This window comes from Coptis chinensis, chromosome 5 (genome assembly GCF_015680905.1).
Source record: "Coptis chinensis isolate HL-2020 chromosome 5, ASM1568090v1, whole genome shotgun sequence".
NCBI classification, from domain to species: domain Eukaryota; kingdom Viridiplantae; phylum Streptophyta; class Magnoliopsida; order Ranunculales; family Ranunculaceae; genus Coptis; species Coptis chinensis.
The window spans coordinates 24,933,338-24,946,601 of record NC_141460.1 but is presented as its reverse complement, the minus strand read 5'-3'; positions in this window follow the sequence as shown (position 1 = coordinate 24,946,601).

The following is a 13,264-nucleotide window of genomic DNA, read 5'->3' as shown; positions in this document are numbered from 1 at the left end:
GAGAGTATCATACCTTAAGAAGATGAACTCTACATTTCGGGATGAACAATAACTACGCCCTTGAGAAAAATCGCCATAATAGAGAATCGAAGTAAAGAAGTTTTGGAAAAACAAATGTAATCTAGAAAGCTAAATGAGTCTTCCAGCGAAAAGTGGACCATATTGATAAGAAGCATTACCTTTGTTGAAGCCTCTTTCTACACCATCATTGTCCGAACGAGAAGAAGTATGTGAAACGGTCACCACCCACCTTGCGTGGTCGATAGATATCTATTATCATTCTTGTGGTGGTAAAGGGCACATAAGATATTATTGTCCTGTTAGAAAGAAAGATTTTCGTCAATCTTCTACACAGAGGAACCACAAGGCCTATCACACAATCATCAGACCTGAAATAGTTCAAGATAGAGAAGCTACTTCACCAACAATCTTTCTGGCATATCAAGGAGTATTTTTGACAACCCACAAGGTGAGACCTCCTCATCCTCCAAACATTCGTCAGATTTGGGTAAGAAAATCTGATCTCCTCACTCCAAATTGATAATACATGATATAATATAAAGTCTTAGGGATCTGACTTAAAAAGACCTAACTAAAAAAAGAAAAAAATTGGTAAAAGGAAATGTTTTTATTTTTGGGATTAATTTTGATATTCGGCATCAATGGTAACATCTTCCCTTTTTTTTTCTTATTCATTTCATTTACTTAATTTCTACACGTTGAGGAAATGCATATGTTAAGTTGGGGGAGGGTGTACTTGAGAAATAAATTTCGAAAATTAGTTTTCAAAAACAAAAATATTTTTGTTTCTATATCAGTAGCATGAGAAAAATGAATTTTAATGATGAGTCTGGGATATAGATTCTATACTGATTAGTGTTGAGTTTGATAGATAGTTGATATTATTGATTTCATTACCGCTTAGACTATTTATTATTCTCGGACATAGTTCTTATTGATAGAATTCTTTATCAAGGCACCACCATAGTACTTGGTCAGTTTTGTGTACTTTTGCTAGAAGAGAGATTTAAACCCCTAGTAAACTAGAAGTAGAATTTTTAGACTTAGCTCGTGAGACTTGAGCTTTATACCCATTCTTTGGAGAGTTCTTACGAAAAATAAGAGTCTTAGTGACTCAACATCTTTCATTCTTTATGTCGATTTGAATATAGTCTCATTATTTGTTGATTTGGTTATTCATGAAGTGACATCAACTGGGGAGATAGCCATTAGGTCTTGTAGTCTATTGAAACAAGAGTATCATAATTACGATAGGTCAAGTAGTGAACCCATTCGAATTTTATCCCACCTAGTAGGACCATCATGTTAAACCGCTTTGAGCCTTACAATAAGCCATTTTCTTTCATAAAACCCTTTTACCCTTTACCCAACTCTAGACAAGGAGTATAGCCAAAATATTTATCAGCCATACCCATATATTTCTGAGAATAATGAGGGGCACAAAGAGGAAGAAATAGCACAAAAAGGAAGATTACAAGGAAATACCGGAGAGATACAATGAAGACCATCATTTTGTTCTAAAGTGAAAGAAGCTAGTAGTGGAAAAACAAGCATATCCAAGACTAATCAAGGATATACCACTGAGCTAAAAAATAAAAAATAAAAATAAAATAATAAAAATAATAAGTTGAGCGGAAATGGATGGAAAAGCTAAGACAAAGGAAGAATTTTCTCGTAGATACAGAATTTGAAGAAATCTTCCAAATAATGAAGCAAAGCCTTAGTGTTTTTCAGAAACAACCTTTGAATCCTTTTACCTTTTCTTTCATAAACCAATACCCAAACCAAGTTACAACCATGACTTATCACTACAAAGATGGTGCGAAGTCTAGAATAGGTGAGAGGATGCTAAAATGAAGGACGACACTTCATATGTGATTGACATTCTTTCCAAGAGACTACTTTTATTCAAAAGTCTGTTTTCAAGGTAGTATGTGGGATGTTAGGTATGCATTATTTTTTTCCCCACATACATGAGGTAAAATAGTAGACCATCTTACGAGAGATTCTTTTTCTGAGAGTATGACCCGGTGAGGATTGAAAGTTGAGATTATCCGCTCTAAAAGGTAAACTAAGGATTACGTTTATTGGATAGGAGAGTATAGGAGATTGGTAGTACACACATAAAGCCTTGATTGAGAATTTTATCAATTTTACTATCTCCCATTATAATCTATGAGTCTTTGCAGACAATGTAGTTAGCAATGGAGACCGTTTGTTGGAGTAAAGCACTAAGTAGGTAAGGAATTTCTCTCTCAAAAAATATTATCATTTTGAACATGCTATTGATTGATTTTAGGGGTATATCACCTGAAAACCCTAATGGAGACTATAACTCATCCTTTTGGGGAACTTAAAGGTTTAAAGCCTTGTTGCATATGGTAAATGCAATCCTGATGCCTACAAAATGAGTTAGGATTTTATTTTTGTTATTAAGATGTGATTTTGATCAATTATCTATTTTTTTTATCTTATTTGCTAAGAGACTAGCAAAGGCTAGTTGGGAGTTGTGATAAGTGCTCAAAAGTGCTATTTAACCCTCGATTATGCCTCTTGTTTAGCCATCTTAGTGGACCAATAGTGTTTGTAAGTCATGTTTTAAGATTCTACAGGAAAAGAGAGTTTTGTGGAATATTAGAGAAAAGGGGTAAATTGAAAGAATTTGGAGCATTAAAGATCACATGGGAGCCCGTGGACAATCATGGAGAAGGCCAAGGAATTAGAGCTATTAAAGATGCGACTTGGACCTATTTTAAAGCCTTTGGAAGCCCAAGGCCAAAAGATTCGTTGCTTGGACCAAAGCCCGCAAAAGATGATAGAAAGATAGAGTAGAAGAGACAAAATCGCTAACGCAGGATGTCACATGATGGATCGAAATGTCAGATGATTGATCGTCATTAGAGACGCATGAATAGTGCATCCGCAGCATGGATCGAAATCATGTAGCCAATTTCTTCTTCAGTTTTGGAGAAGTTGGACTCTGAAAAGCAGTATTTGTATTAGGAAACAAATGGCCGGTTTGGAATGCTTCAGAGCTCATTGTAACCTTTATAAATAGAGGACCTAAGTGCCTCATGTAATTTGCCAATTCACTTATACTCTTGTCTCTAGAACTTGGGTAGAGAGATTAATAATAAAAAGATGGGTTTTAACTAGGTGAGTCTTAATAAATTAGTCTTTCTAGTATTATGTTCTTCCGACTCTTCTTCTTCTAAGTTTTGAGTGTTCTTCCTTCTTTATAGAAGGCCTAATCTTCTCGCTTCAGGGAGGAGATGAAACCAATGCTTAAGGTTTAATGATTTCTTACGGTTCATGGTGTTCTTGATCAGGTTGGTTCTTTATGTTTTAGTTATTAGTCACATTTACTTGGCGGACGAGGATGGGCCATATAGAATAGGTTTATGTTTTGCAATATTAATATCATGCTAGTATTCTTTACTTTTCTTCTAGTAGTATAGTTAACTTTTAGAGTTAGGGAAGTATTCTTTGTGTTTGCCTTGAAGGGGGTAACTTTCGGGGAGTGGCTGCTTTGGGGGAAGTATTCTTTGTGTTTGCCTTAAGTGGTGATTAGATTTGAATAGCCGCCTATAAGGAAACTTCATGATGTTGCTCTTGTATCGATTGAATAAGTGCAGAGCTTTTATAAAAGGAAATAAGATATTAATAGCGTAAACATAGAACAACCTTAAGTAGAGTTAATTGTTAGCGATGTTTTAGATCGAAGGCGTGTCGGCATCGGATCCGATTATAATTATGAAACTACTTGTAAGAACAACCATGAAGCCGTAAGATTAAAAGTGTTGGTGGATTCTAATCCTCTTGAATTCCCTCTCTTATAAATTCTCAATAGTTTAGTTAATTTGGTTTAGTTTAGCATTAGAATCTCTCTCTCTACAGTCATGGTTTTTTAATCCCTTTCAGTCATGTCAACATAACATGCACTTAAAAGTGGAGCGATACCCTACTCATCCTTTACTTATTGAGGGATAATTAGGTTTTGATATGTGATAAGAGCCCAAAACTGTAGTTTTAACCCCTTAGCAGTCATACTTTTAGACCCGATTATAACGGTAATAAGTAAGAGTTATCTTGATTACGTGTTTTTATGTATTTCAGGCTTCAAAGTCAATTATGTGCAGGAATGTGCCACTTTGATGAGATAAAAGAGCAATGGTTGGTTACTAAGGAGTTCGGTGATTAAAGGCCAAAGATTCAAAGAAGGCGAAGCCTTTGTAAGGCACGGTCAGATGAAAAGTCCACCTTACAAAAGTCGACGAGGGACTTGGTCTTGTAAGTCAATGAGAACCACCAGAAAGACCGTATCTTTAGACTCCAGACCTCGGGGTGGGCCACCTTATGTCAAAACGACCGGCTCGGAAAGAGCTTTCCAATGGTCAAGCCTTGACCCAATCAGAGGAAGCAGAAGTGGACGAAAAGTCTGTTGAAGCGAACTGCAGCTGAAGAAACCTTTTGAATTTTAGAAAGAATTGGGGAAAACATGGCTCCAAGCCCATGCTGCACGATTTTGGATACGGATGTATAAAAACAAAGCTTAGCTCTTTGTTGTGGTATGGATTGAACCTAAATTAATATATAGAATTCTAGATCTGGATTTTATTAATTAATTAAGTGTTAGTTCATTGTCTTAGTGACTCAACATCTTTCGAGTTCTTTATGTGGATTTGTAATATAGTCACCGTTATTTGTTGATTTGGTTGTGCGTAGAGTGGCGTAATGGGAAGATAACCATTAGGTCTTGTAGTCTATTGAAGCAGTATCATCGATGGTGGTAGTGAACCCGATGCGGCCTTTATCACCTAGTAGGACCATCATGTTAAACCGCGCGAGCCTTACAATAGCGTTTTCTTTCATAAAACCCTTTACCCTTTTACTTGACTCTAGACAAAATTATAGCGAAAATATTTATCAGCCATACCCATATTTGCGAGAATCTGAGGGGCACAAGGAAGAAATAGCACAAAGGAAGATTACAAGGAAATGCAGGAGATACAATGAAGACCATCGTTTGTTCTAAGTGAGAAAGCTAGTGGAAAACAAGCATATCGATTACTAATCAGGGCTATACCACTGAGCTAAAAAAAATAAAAATAAAAAATAAAATAATAAAAATAATAAGTTGAGCAGGGAGAATGGATGGAAAGCTAAGGAATGAAAGGAAAATTTTCTCTGCAATGACAATTTGAAGAAATCTTCCAAATAATGGAAACAAAGCCTTAGTGTTTTCAGGAAACAACCTTTGAATCCTTTTTACCTTTTCTTCATAAACCAATACCCAAGCCAAGTTACAACCGACTTATCACTCTGGTATGGTACGAAGTCTAGAATAGGTGAGAGGATGCTAAAATGAAGGGACGACACTTCATATGTGATTGACATTCTTTCCAAGAGACTACTTTTATTCAAAAAGTCCCTTTTTCAAGGCAGATGTAAGGATGTTAGGATGCATTATTCTTTCCCCATACATGTAGGTAAAATAGTAGACCATCTTCCGAGAGATTCTTTTCTCGGTATAATGTTGAGGATTGAAAGTTAAGATTATCCGTCTAAAGGTAAACTAAGGATTACATTTGTGGATAGGAGAGTATAGGAGATGGTAGTACACACATAAGCCTTGATTGAGAATTTTATCAATTTTACTATCTCCCATCATAATCATGAGTCTTTGCAGCAATGTAGTTAGCAATGGAGACCGTTTGTTGGAGTAAGCACTAAGTAGGTAAGGAATTTCTCTCTCAAAAAATATTATCATTTTTGAACATGCTATTGATTGATTTTAGGGGTATATCACTTTGAAAACCTCACGAGACTATAACTTCATCCTTTGGGGAACTTAAAGGTTTAAAGCCTTGTGCGTATGGCAAATGCAATCGTGATGCTACAAAAATGAGTTAGGATTTTATTTTGTTATTAAGATGATTTTGATCACTTATCTTTTTTATCTTATTTGCTAAGAGACTAGCAAAGGCTAGTTAGGAGTTGTGATAAGTGCTTTCAAAAAGTGCTATTTAACCCTCGATTATGCCTCTTGTTTAGCCATCTTAAGTGGACTAATAGTGTTTGTAAGTCATGTTTTAAGATTCTCTACAGGGAAAGAGAGTTTTGTGGAATATTAGAAAAAAGGGGTAAAATTGACAATTTGGGCATTAAAGATCACATGGAAGCCCGTGGACAATCATGGGAGAGCCCGAGGAATTAGAGCTAATAAAGATCACGACTTGGACCTATTTTAAACCTATTTGGAAGCCGAAGGCCAAAGATTAGTTGCTTGGACCAAAGCCCATAAAAGATGATAGAAAGATAGAGTAGAAGAGACAAAATCGGAAAAACTGACTTGGCGATGCGGGATGCGCGGATCGGCGTCGAGATGCATTGATCCAGCGTCTGAGGCAGCATGAATAGTCATCGTGACGCATGGATGATATCTTGTAGCCAATTTCTTCGATTTTGGAGGCGAAGTTGGACTCGAAGAATCTCTATTTGTATTAGGAAACAAATGGCGGTTTGGAATGCTTCAGAGCTCATTGTAACCTTTATAAATAGAGGACCTAAGTGCACCTCATGTAATTTGCCAATTCACTTATACTCTTTGTCTCTGGGGCTTGAGGGGTAGAGAGATTAATAATAAAAGATCGGTTTTAACTAGCTTCGAAGTCTTAATAAATTAGTCTTTCTAGTATTATGTTCTTCGACTCTTCTTCTTATAGTTTTTCGTGTTCTTCCTTCTTTATAGAGGCTAATCTTTCAATGGGAGGAGATGAACCCGATGTAAGGTTTAATGATTCTTACGGTTCATGGTGTTCTTCAATCGAGGTTAGTTCTTTATGTTTTTAGTTATTAGTCACATTGCCCACGGGGGGGATGGGATTATATAGAATAGGGTTTATGTTTTGCAATATTAATATCATGCTAGTATTCTTTACTTTTCTTCTAGTAGTATAGTTCTTTAGAGTTAGGGAAGTATTCTTTTGTGTTGCCTTAGAAGGGGTAGCTTTCGGGGAGTGGCCTAGGGAAGTATTCTTTGTGTTTGCCTTAAGTGGTGATTCATTGAATGGCGCCCTATTAGGAAAGTACTCCTTGATGTTGCTCTTGGTAATACATTGAATAGCTGCCCGAACTTATAAAAGGAAATAAGATATTAATAGCATAAACATAGGAACAACCTTAAGTAGAGTTAATTTATTACGATGTTTTAGATCGAGAGGGCATCCAAGACTTCATTTCGATTACTAATTGAGAAGTCTACTTGTAAGAAGACCATGAACCAGAAGGTCATAGATTAAAAGTGTTGGTGGATTCTAATCTCTTGAATTCCTCTCTTATAAATTCTCGATAGTTTAGTTAATTTAGTTTAGTTTAGCATTAGAATCTAAAATCTCTACGATCATAGTTTTTAATCCCTTTTCGGTCTGTCCTTAACATAACATACCTTAAAAGTGGAGCGATACCCTACTCATCCTTTACTTATTGAGGGATAATTAGGTTTTGATATGTGATAAGAGCCCAAAACTGTAGTTTTAACCCCCAAGCGGTCATACTTTTAGACCCGATTATGTGAGTAATAAGTAAGAGTTAATCTTGATTACGTGTTTTTATGTATTCGGGCTTCAAAAGTCAATTATAATGCGAGGGAATGTGCCCTTTGATGAGATAAAGGAGCAATGGTTGGTTACTAAGGAGTTGATTAAAGGCCAAGATTCAAGAAGGCGAAGCCTTTGTAAAGCCTGGTGAAAAGATGAAAAGTCAAAGTCCACGATGAAGCGAGTCTTGCACAAAGTCAACAGAACTTCGAAGACCATATCTTTGGACTCGGACCTCGGAATTGGGCCTACCTTATGTCAAAACGACTGGCTCGGAAAAGAGGCTTTCCAATGGTCAAGCCTTGACCCAATCAGAGGAGCAGAAGTGGACGAAAAGTCTGTTGAAGCGAACTGCAGCTGAAGAGGCCTTTTGAATTTGAAAGAATTGGGTTTTGGGCGATTCTGCGGCCCAAAACATGGCTCAAGCCCATGCACGTTTTTGGATCTGGATGTATAAAAACAAAAGCTTAGCTCTTTGTTAATGGTAGCTAGTTAGACCTAAATTAATATATATAATTCTAGATCTAGTTTTATTAATTAATTAAGTGTTAGTTCCATTTCAATTCACATTTTTAGATTAAATTCTTGAATCATTGTTCTTGATTGATTAGATAAATAAAATAGTTAGTTTGTCAATTCGAATTTGGTTATTTCCATTCTAGATCTAATTTCAATTCTTGTTCTTATTTCATTCCAGCCATTAAATTAGATTCATTATTGGTTAATTAAGTAAATCTCAATTTCTTACATTATGTTTAGTTTAAATTCAATGGGAAATGTTAGTTTGATGAATCAAGGCTAAAACCTCCATTAGAGGGTTGATGAAGCCTTGATGAAAACTTAGTGGTTAGTATAGAATTGGTTGTAGAATCTATTCCACTCTAGAAGGTCGTGTTTAAGCCATGAGAATGGGTGGGCGACCTCACATGCTAGTTAGTATCCGGTAGGAATGCCATGAACACTAGGGATTAGAATTTCGAGGGAATTCGTACGTAGAGCGTGAGAATTGAGATACAACATTCTACGCTGGGTCGTTAAGTTGGATTAGAGGTGGATTCAATTCCCTCTAATTTATTTATCTAGATTCAAACAATGCATTATTTCCGTAGCCGTAGATTAACTTTAGTTTATATTTTATCTTGTTATTTATTATATCTAGTTATTTAAATTAAGCAGCGTCTTGTTAGCATAACATTTAAGTAAAAGCTCTCATTGACTTAAGGTGATTTCTTAGACTTAGAAGACAATCCATGCTAGGGAACTAGGAGTGGAGCGAACTTCCTACTCCACTTAGTGCAATTAAGCATTGAGTAGAAACTTTGATAAACAAAGGCTCAAAAGTCGGTTTTAGTTTACTTACGGTTGAATTCATCGTTCATTTAGTAGGTAAACTATACATTCTGATTATCAAATGGTAGCTGCCATCTTAGTTGCACTTTAGCATTGTTTTCCTTGTAGAAGTAGTCATTTTAAGTCCCATTAAACCCACCCACCCTTGTTTGTTTCATCTTTGTAGTTTGCCCATTTCAAAGCGTTGACAAATTCGAGAAAATACGGGCGGCGCCCAGCATGAAGGAAGGCGCGACCAGCTAAGTTCTTGGAATTTAAGTCTACCACCGGCTTGGCCAGCGCATACAAAAGCGACCAGCTCAAACACTGTAATTCAAATTTACAGCGTAGCGACCAGCGCTAAAACAACATAACTTGACAATTACTTTCGGAAGCTGGCGTATTAGCGAAATCTTGGCCGGCATACATGTTAAATTTTTCGGATTTCGGCGGTTTTGATTCAAACTTTGATCTTTCATATTTTTCAGTGTTCTAATCGCTTCTATACACTGAACAAAGTTAAACAAGGCGCTATTCATAAGCGAAGCAAGGGCTATCGGGTATTCCTTTCTTCCATACCTCGCATTTCGGTTAGAGGTTTTCTACTAGTATATCGAATTGTTTGGAGTGTTGCATGTTTAGTTAAGCTCAACTTAGTCTTGCATGAGATTAAGGTCTGGTCGAACAAAACAACAAAGCGTAATTACGGCAACAAACAAGTCTATCTAGTATACCACACACTACACCTCTAGCTACTATTTCACACACACCACGACATAATGGGGAAGAAAGAGACTCCTCTCTCCGACTTCTACAAAGCCTTGGCGATAGCCTAAATCGTGCATCGTTCTAGCAGACCCGATTAGGGGATTTTGAATCCCCAAACATATTTAATTTGTTACCCGTTTTCATGGGTTAGACCATGAAAAACCTTATCGTACATCGTAGGATTGAACAAGTCCTTACAACATTCCATCATCCTACGGTAGGTGCGGAACAAATTAAAGCGAGGGTATTCCCTTTCACATTAGCCCGATAAAGGCGTCTTGGTTAACTGCCCAAAGCGCCTAATGCCGTGGACTTCGTGGGCTAAACTTGTTGTTTGTTTATGGAACATTTTTACCCCCCCTAAAACGGATGAGATGCTTTCCAAGATTCATTTTTCCGACGGAATCCTCATGAATCATTTTCGAGGCATGGAATCGTTTCACCGATCTCGCATATAGAGTGTCCACATCATAACTTAGCTAAAGACCGTTAGTTCGTTGCCTTTTCAAAGGTCTTCTACACCACCATAAAGAAGTCCTTGACATAATGAATGGGGGTAGTTTCTAAGTAAAGGAGCCTGGGAGGCTTACAAATTTTAGAAGACCAAACTAAACGAAATAATGGTGGGGGTAGTGATGATATCCCCGCTCGGCTAGTTCTTCTTCAATCCAAGGCGCGGTATGTTTGAGGAAGAAACCGATCGAACTTAAAATTTAATCGAATCTCTAACTAAAAAGTAGAGGCTATTTACGCTCAACAAAAGCCTATCCCCGTCATGAATGTAAACTCCAACCCATGTAATTTCTGTTTGAGTCCAGAGCACCCTGACGATTATTGTCCTCTAGCTTATGAACAACAACCACCAGAACAAGATAATGTTTACTCTATTAATAACTATCCTATTCCTAACGCCCCTTGGAGACAACATCCCAACTTCAGTTGGAGAAATAATCAACAAGTAACACCTCCAGGGTACAATAATCAAAACGTTAGGCAAGCAAACAATTATAACCAAGCTCCACCTAGGCAAGGACAAGGTCAAGGAATTATAATAATTATAACAACCAAACTGACCACGACAAAGGTCAAGCACAAGGTCGAGAATAATTATAATAATTATAATACCAATAGAGGTATCGTTCGGTTAATAATAATAACTATCACAACCCACCCATAAATAATCAGCGAGAGATAGTTCGGTCGCACCACCGTGGCGACTACACCTACACAACCGGATGTATCGGCTTTTATACAAGTTACCCAACAACTTTTTCGGACAATGACTCAATCAAACCAACAGATTTTACAATCCATAAATCGGGGCATACAGCGGTTAGCCCAAAAGCTCCAACCAAAAGGCGTGTTTCGGAATGGCGATACCAAACCCAAAAGCGACAAACCGACCTTTGAGGTAAGCGGTAATTCTAGTGCGGAAACTACAATCGTAGGTGACCTAAATGCCATCACCACTCTCCGTTACGGAAGAGTGGTTGATAACAAAGTAACTTCGCCTATAGTTACCCCATCAAGATTACTCTACACGGATATCGAACTAGATACCCAATAGAAGGCGAGGAGCCTACCACGGTAGAGGTGCGGTTAAATCACAACCAAAGAAACCGAAAGCCAAGGTTACCACGCAACCAGAGAGCCATATATCGAAATATAGAAGCGAAACCACCGTTCCCTCAAAAATTAGCCATGCTAACCGGGGATACAAACTTTGAGGAAATTAGGAACGTTTTCAAGAATCTAACGATAAACCTTCCTTTTTCGAAGCTATTAAAAAAGCTACCTAACCACGCTAAGTTTCTTAAAGAGTTATGCACTACTAGGCGTAAGACCAACATACCTAAAGGCGCCTTTTTAACTGAGCGGTTCCCAACTTTATCCGAAAATAATGGAATTGTTAAAGTACAAGGACCCCGTTAGTCCCATCGTAAAATGCACCTTAGGAGATTCCCCACGACGACCGCCTTATTAGACACGGGCTTAGTGTTAACTTACTCCCCGTATTACTTGTATAAACAAATAGGTCTACGGAAATGCAACCTACAAAAAATAGCGTTGCAATTAGCGGACGGTCAATTAAGTATCCTAAAGGTGTAGTGGAAAAGCGTGCTTGTTAAGGTTGAGGGATTTCTACTATCCTGCTGATTTTGTTATCCTCGATCGAAATTAAGCTAATGACTCTGTACCGATCATCTTAGGGCGCCCTTCTTGGCAACTGCCAATGCGCTTATAAATTGTCGCGATGGAAAGATGTCCTTATCTTTTGGCCATCTTTACGTCGAGGTAAATGTTTTAAAATGATGAAACAGTTACGATTCGATGCGTAGATGGGGAGGTTAGCATGATCGAGAGTTTAGCTCAAGATTATTTTAACAACACGTTTCCACGAAAACAATATGTACAAATTCCTTTCTTTTGGAACTTCAGATTTTGTAAATGACTCTACTTAGAGGAAGTCAACACCATCTTGGAGTCCACACCAATGGTAGACCGTCGGTTTCTCCATATCGATTCTGAAGACTTGCTACCTAAGCAAGTCTTCATTACATAAGATAAGGACACTTATGAAACATCAAGCGGACATTCCGTCCACACGGTCTTAAACCTCTTCCCCGGAGTTAAAATATATTCAACTTGATCCGGATGGTAGTCACCCGATAATTATATCTTCTCTGTTAACTAAGGATGAAGAGACATGTTTAATAAGGGTGATTAGGGAACATCGATCTGCGATTGGTTGGTCCCTAGCCGACATTAAGGGAATTGACCCTAATGTTTGCACTCATCGTATCCATTTGGAGGATAACGAAGACTTTCATGAACCTCGGCGTCGCTTGAACCCGCCATGAAAGAGGTGGTTAGGGAAGAAGTCTTTGCGATTACTTTCGCGGGTATTATATACCCAATCTCGATAGCGAATGGGTAAGTCCCATTCATGTAGTTCCTAAGAAATCGGGGGAGTTACCATGGTGCGTAGCGGGAAGGGTGACTATGTTGTCACTCGAGGTCCTATGAAAATGGAGAATCAGTATTGATTTGAGGCGTTTAAATGCTATGACACTAAAGGATCACTTTCCCTTACCATTTATAGATCGGATGCTAGAGCGTCTAGCTGGTCATGCCTTTTATTGTTTTACGGATGGCTACTCTGGCTATTTTCAGATTATTATTGATATTGATGACCAAGAAAAGACAACCTTCACATGTCCCCGGAACATATGCCTATAATCGAATGCCTTTTGGCCTTTGTAATGCCCCCGGTACCTTCAAGTGATGTATGCTTCATATATTTAGTGACATGGTAGGCTTTATGGAAGTGTTCATGGATGATTTTTCTATCTATGGAGACTCCTTTCAGAATGCTTGTCTAACTTCGTCTAAGGTCTTGACACGGTGTGAAGAAAAGAGCCTCGTTTTAAATTGGGAAAAGTGTCATTTCATGGTCAAAAGGGCATAGTACTAGGTCATATTGTATCTAGTGATGGCATCGAAGTAGATAAAGCCAAACTAGATAAGATAGCGACCTTACCTAAACC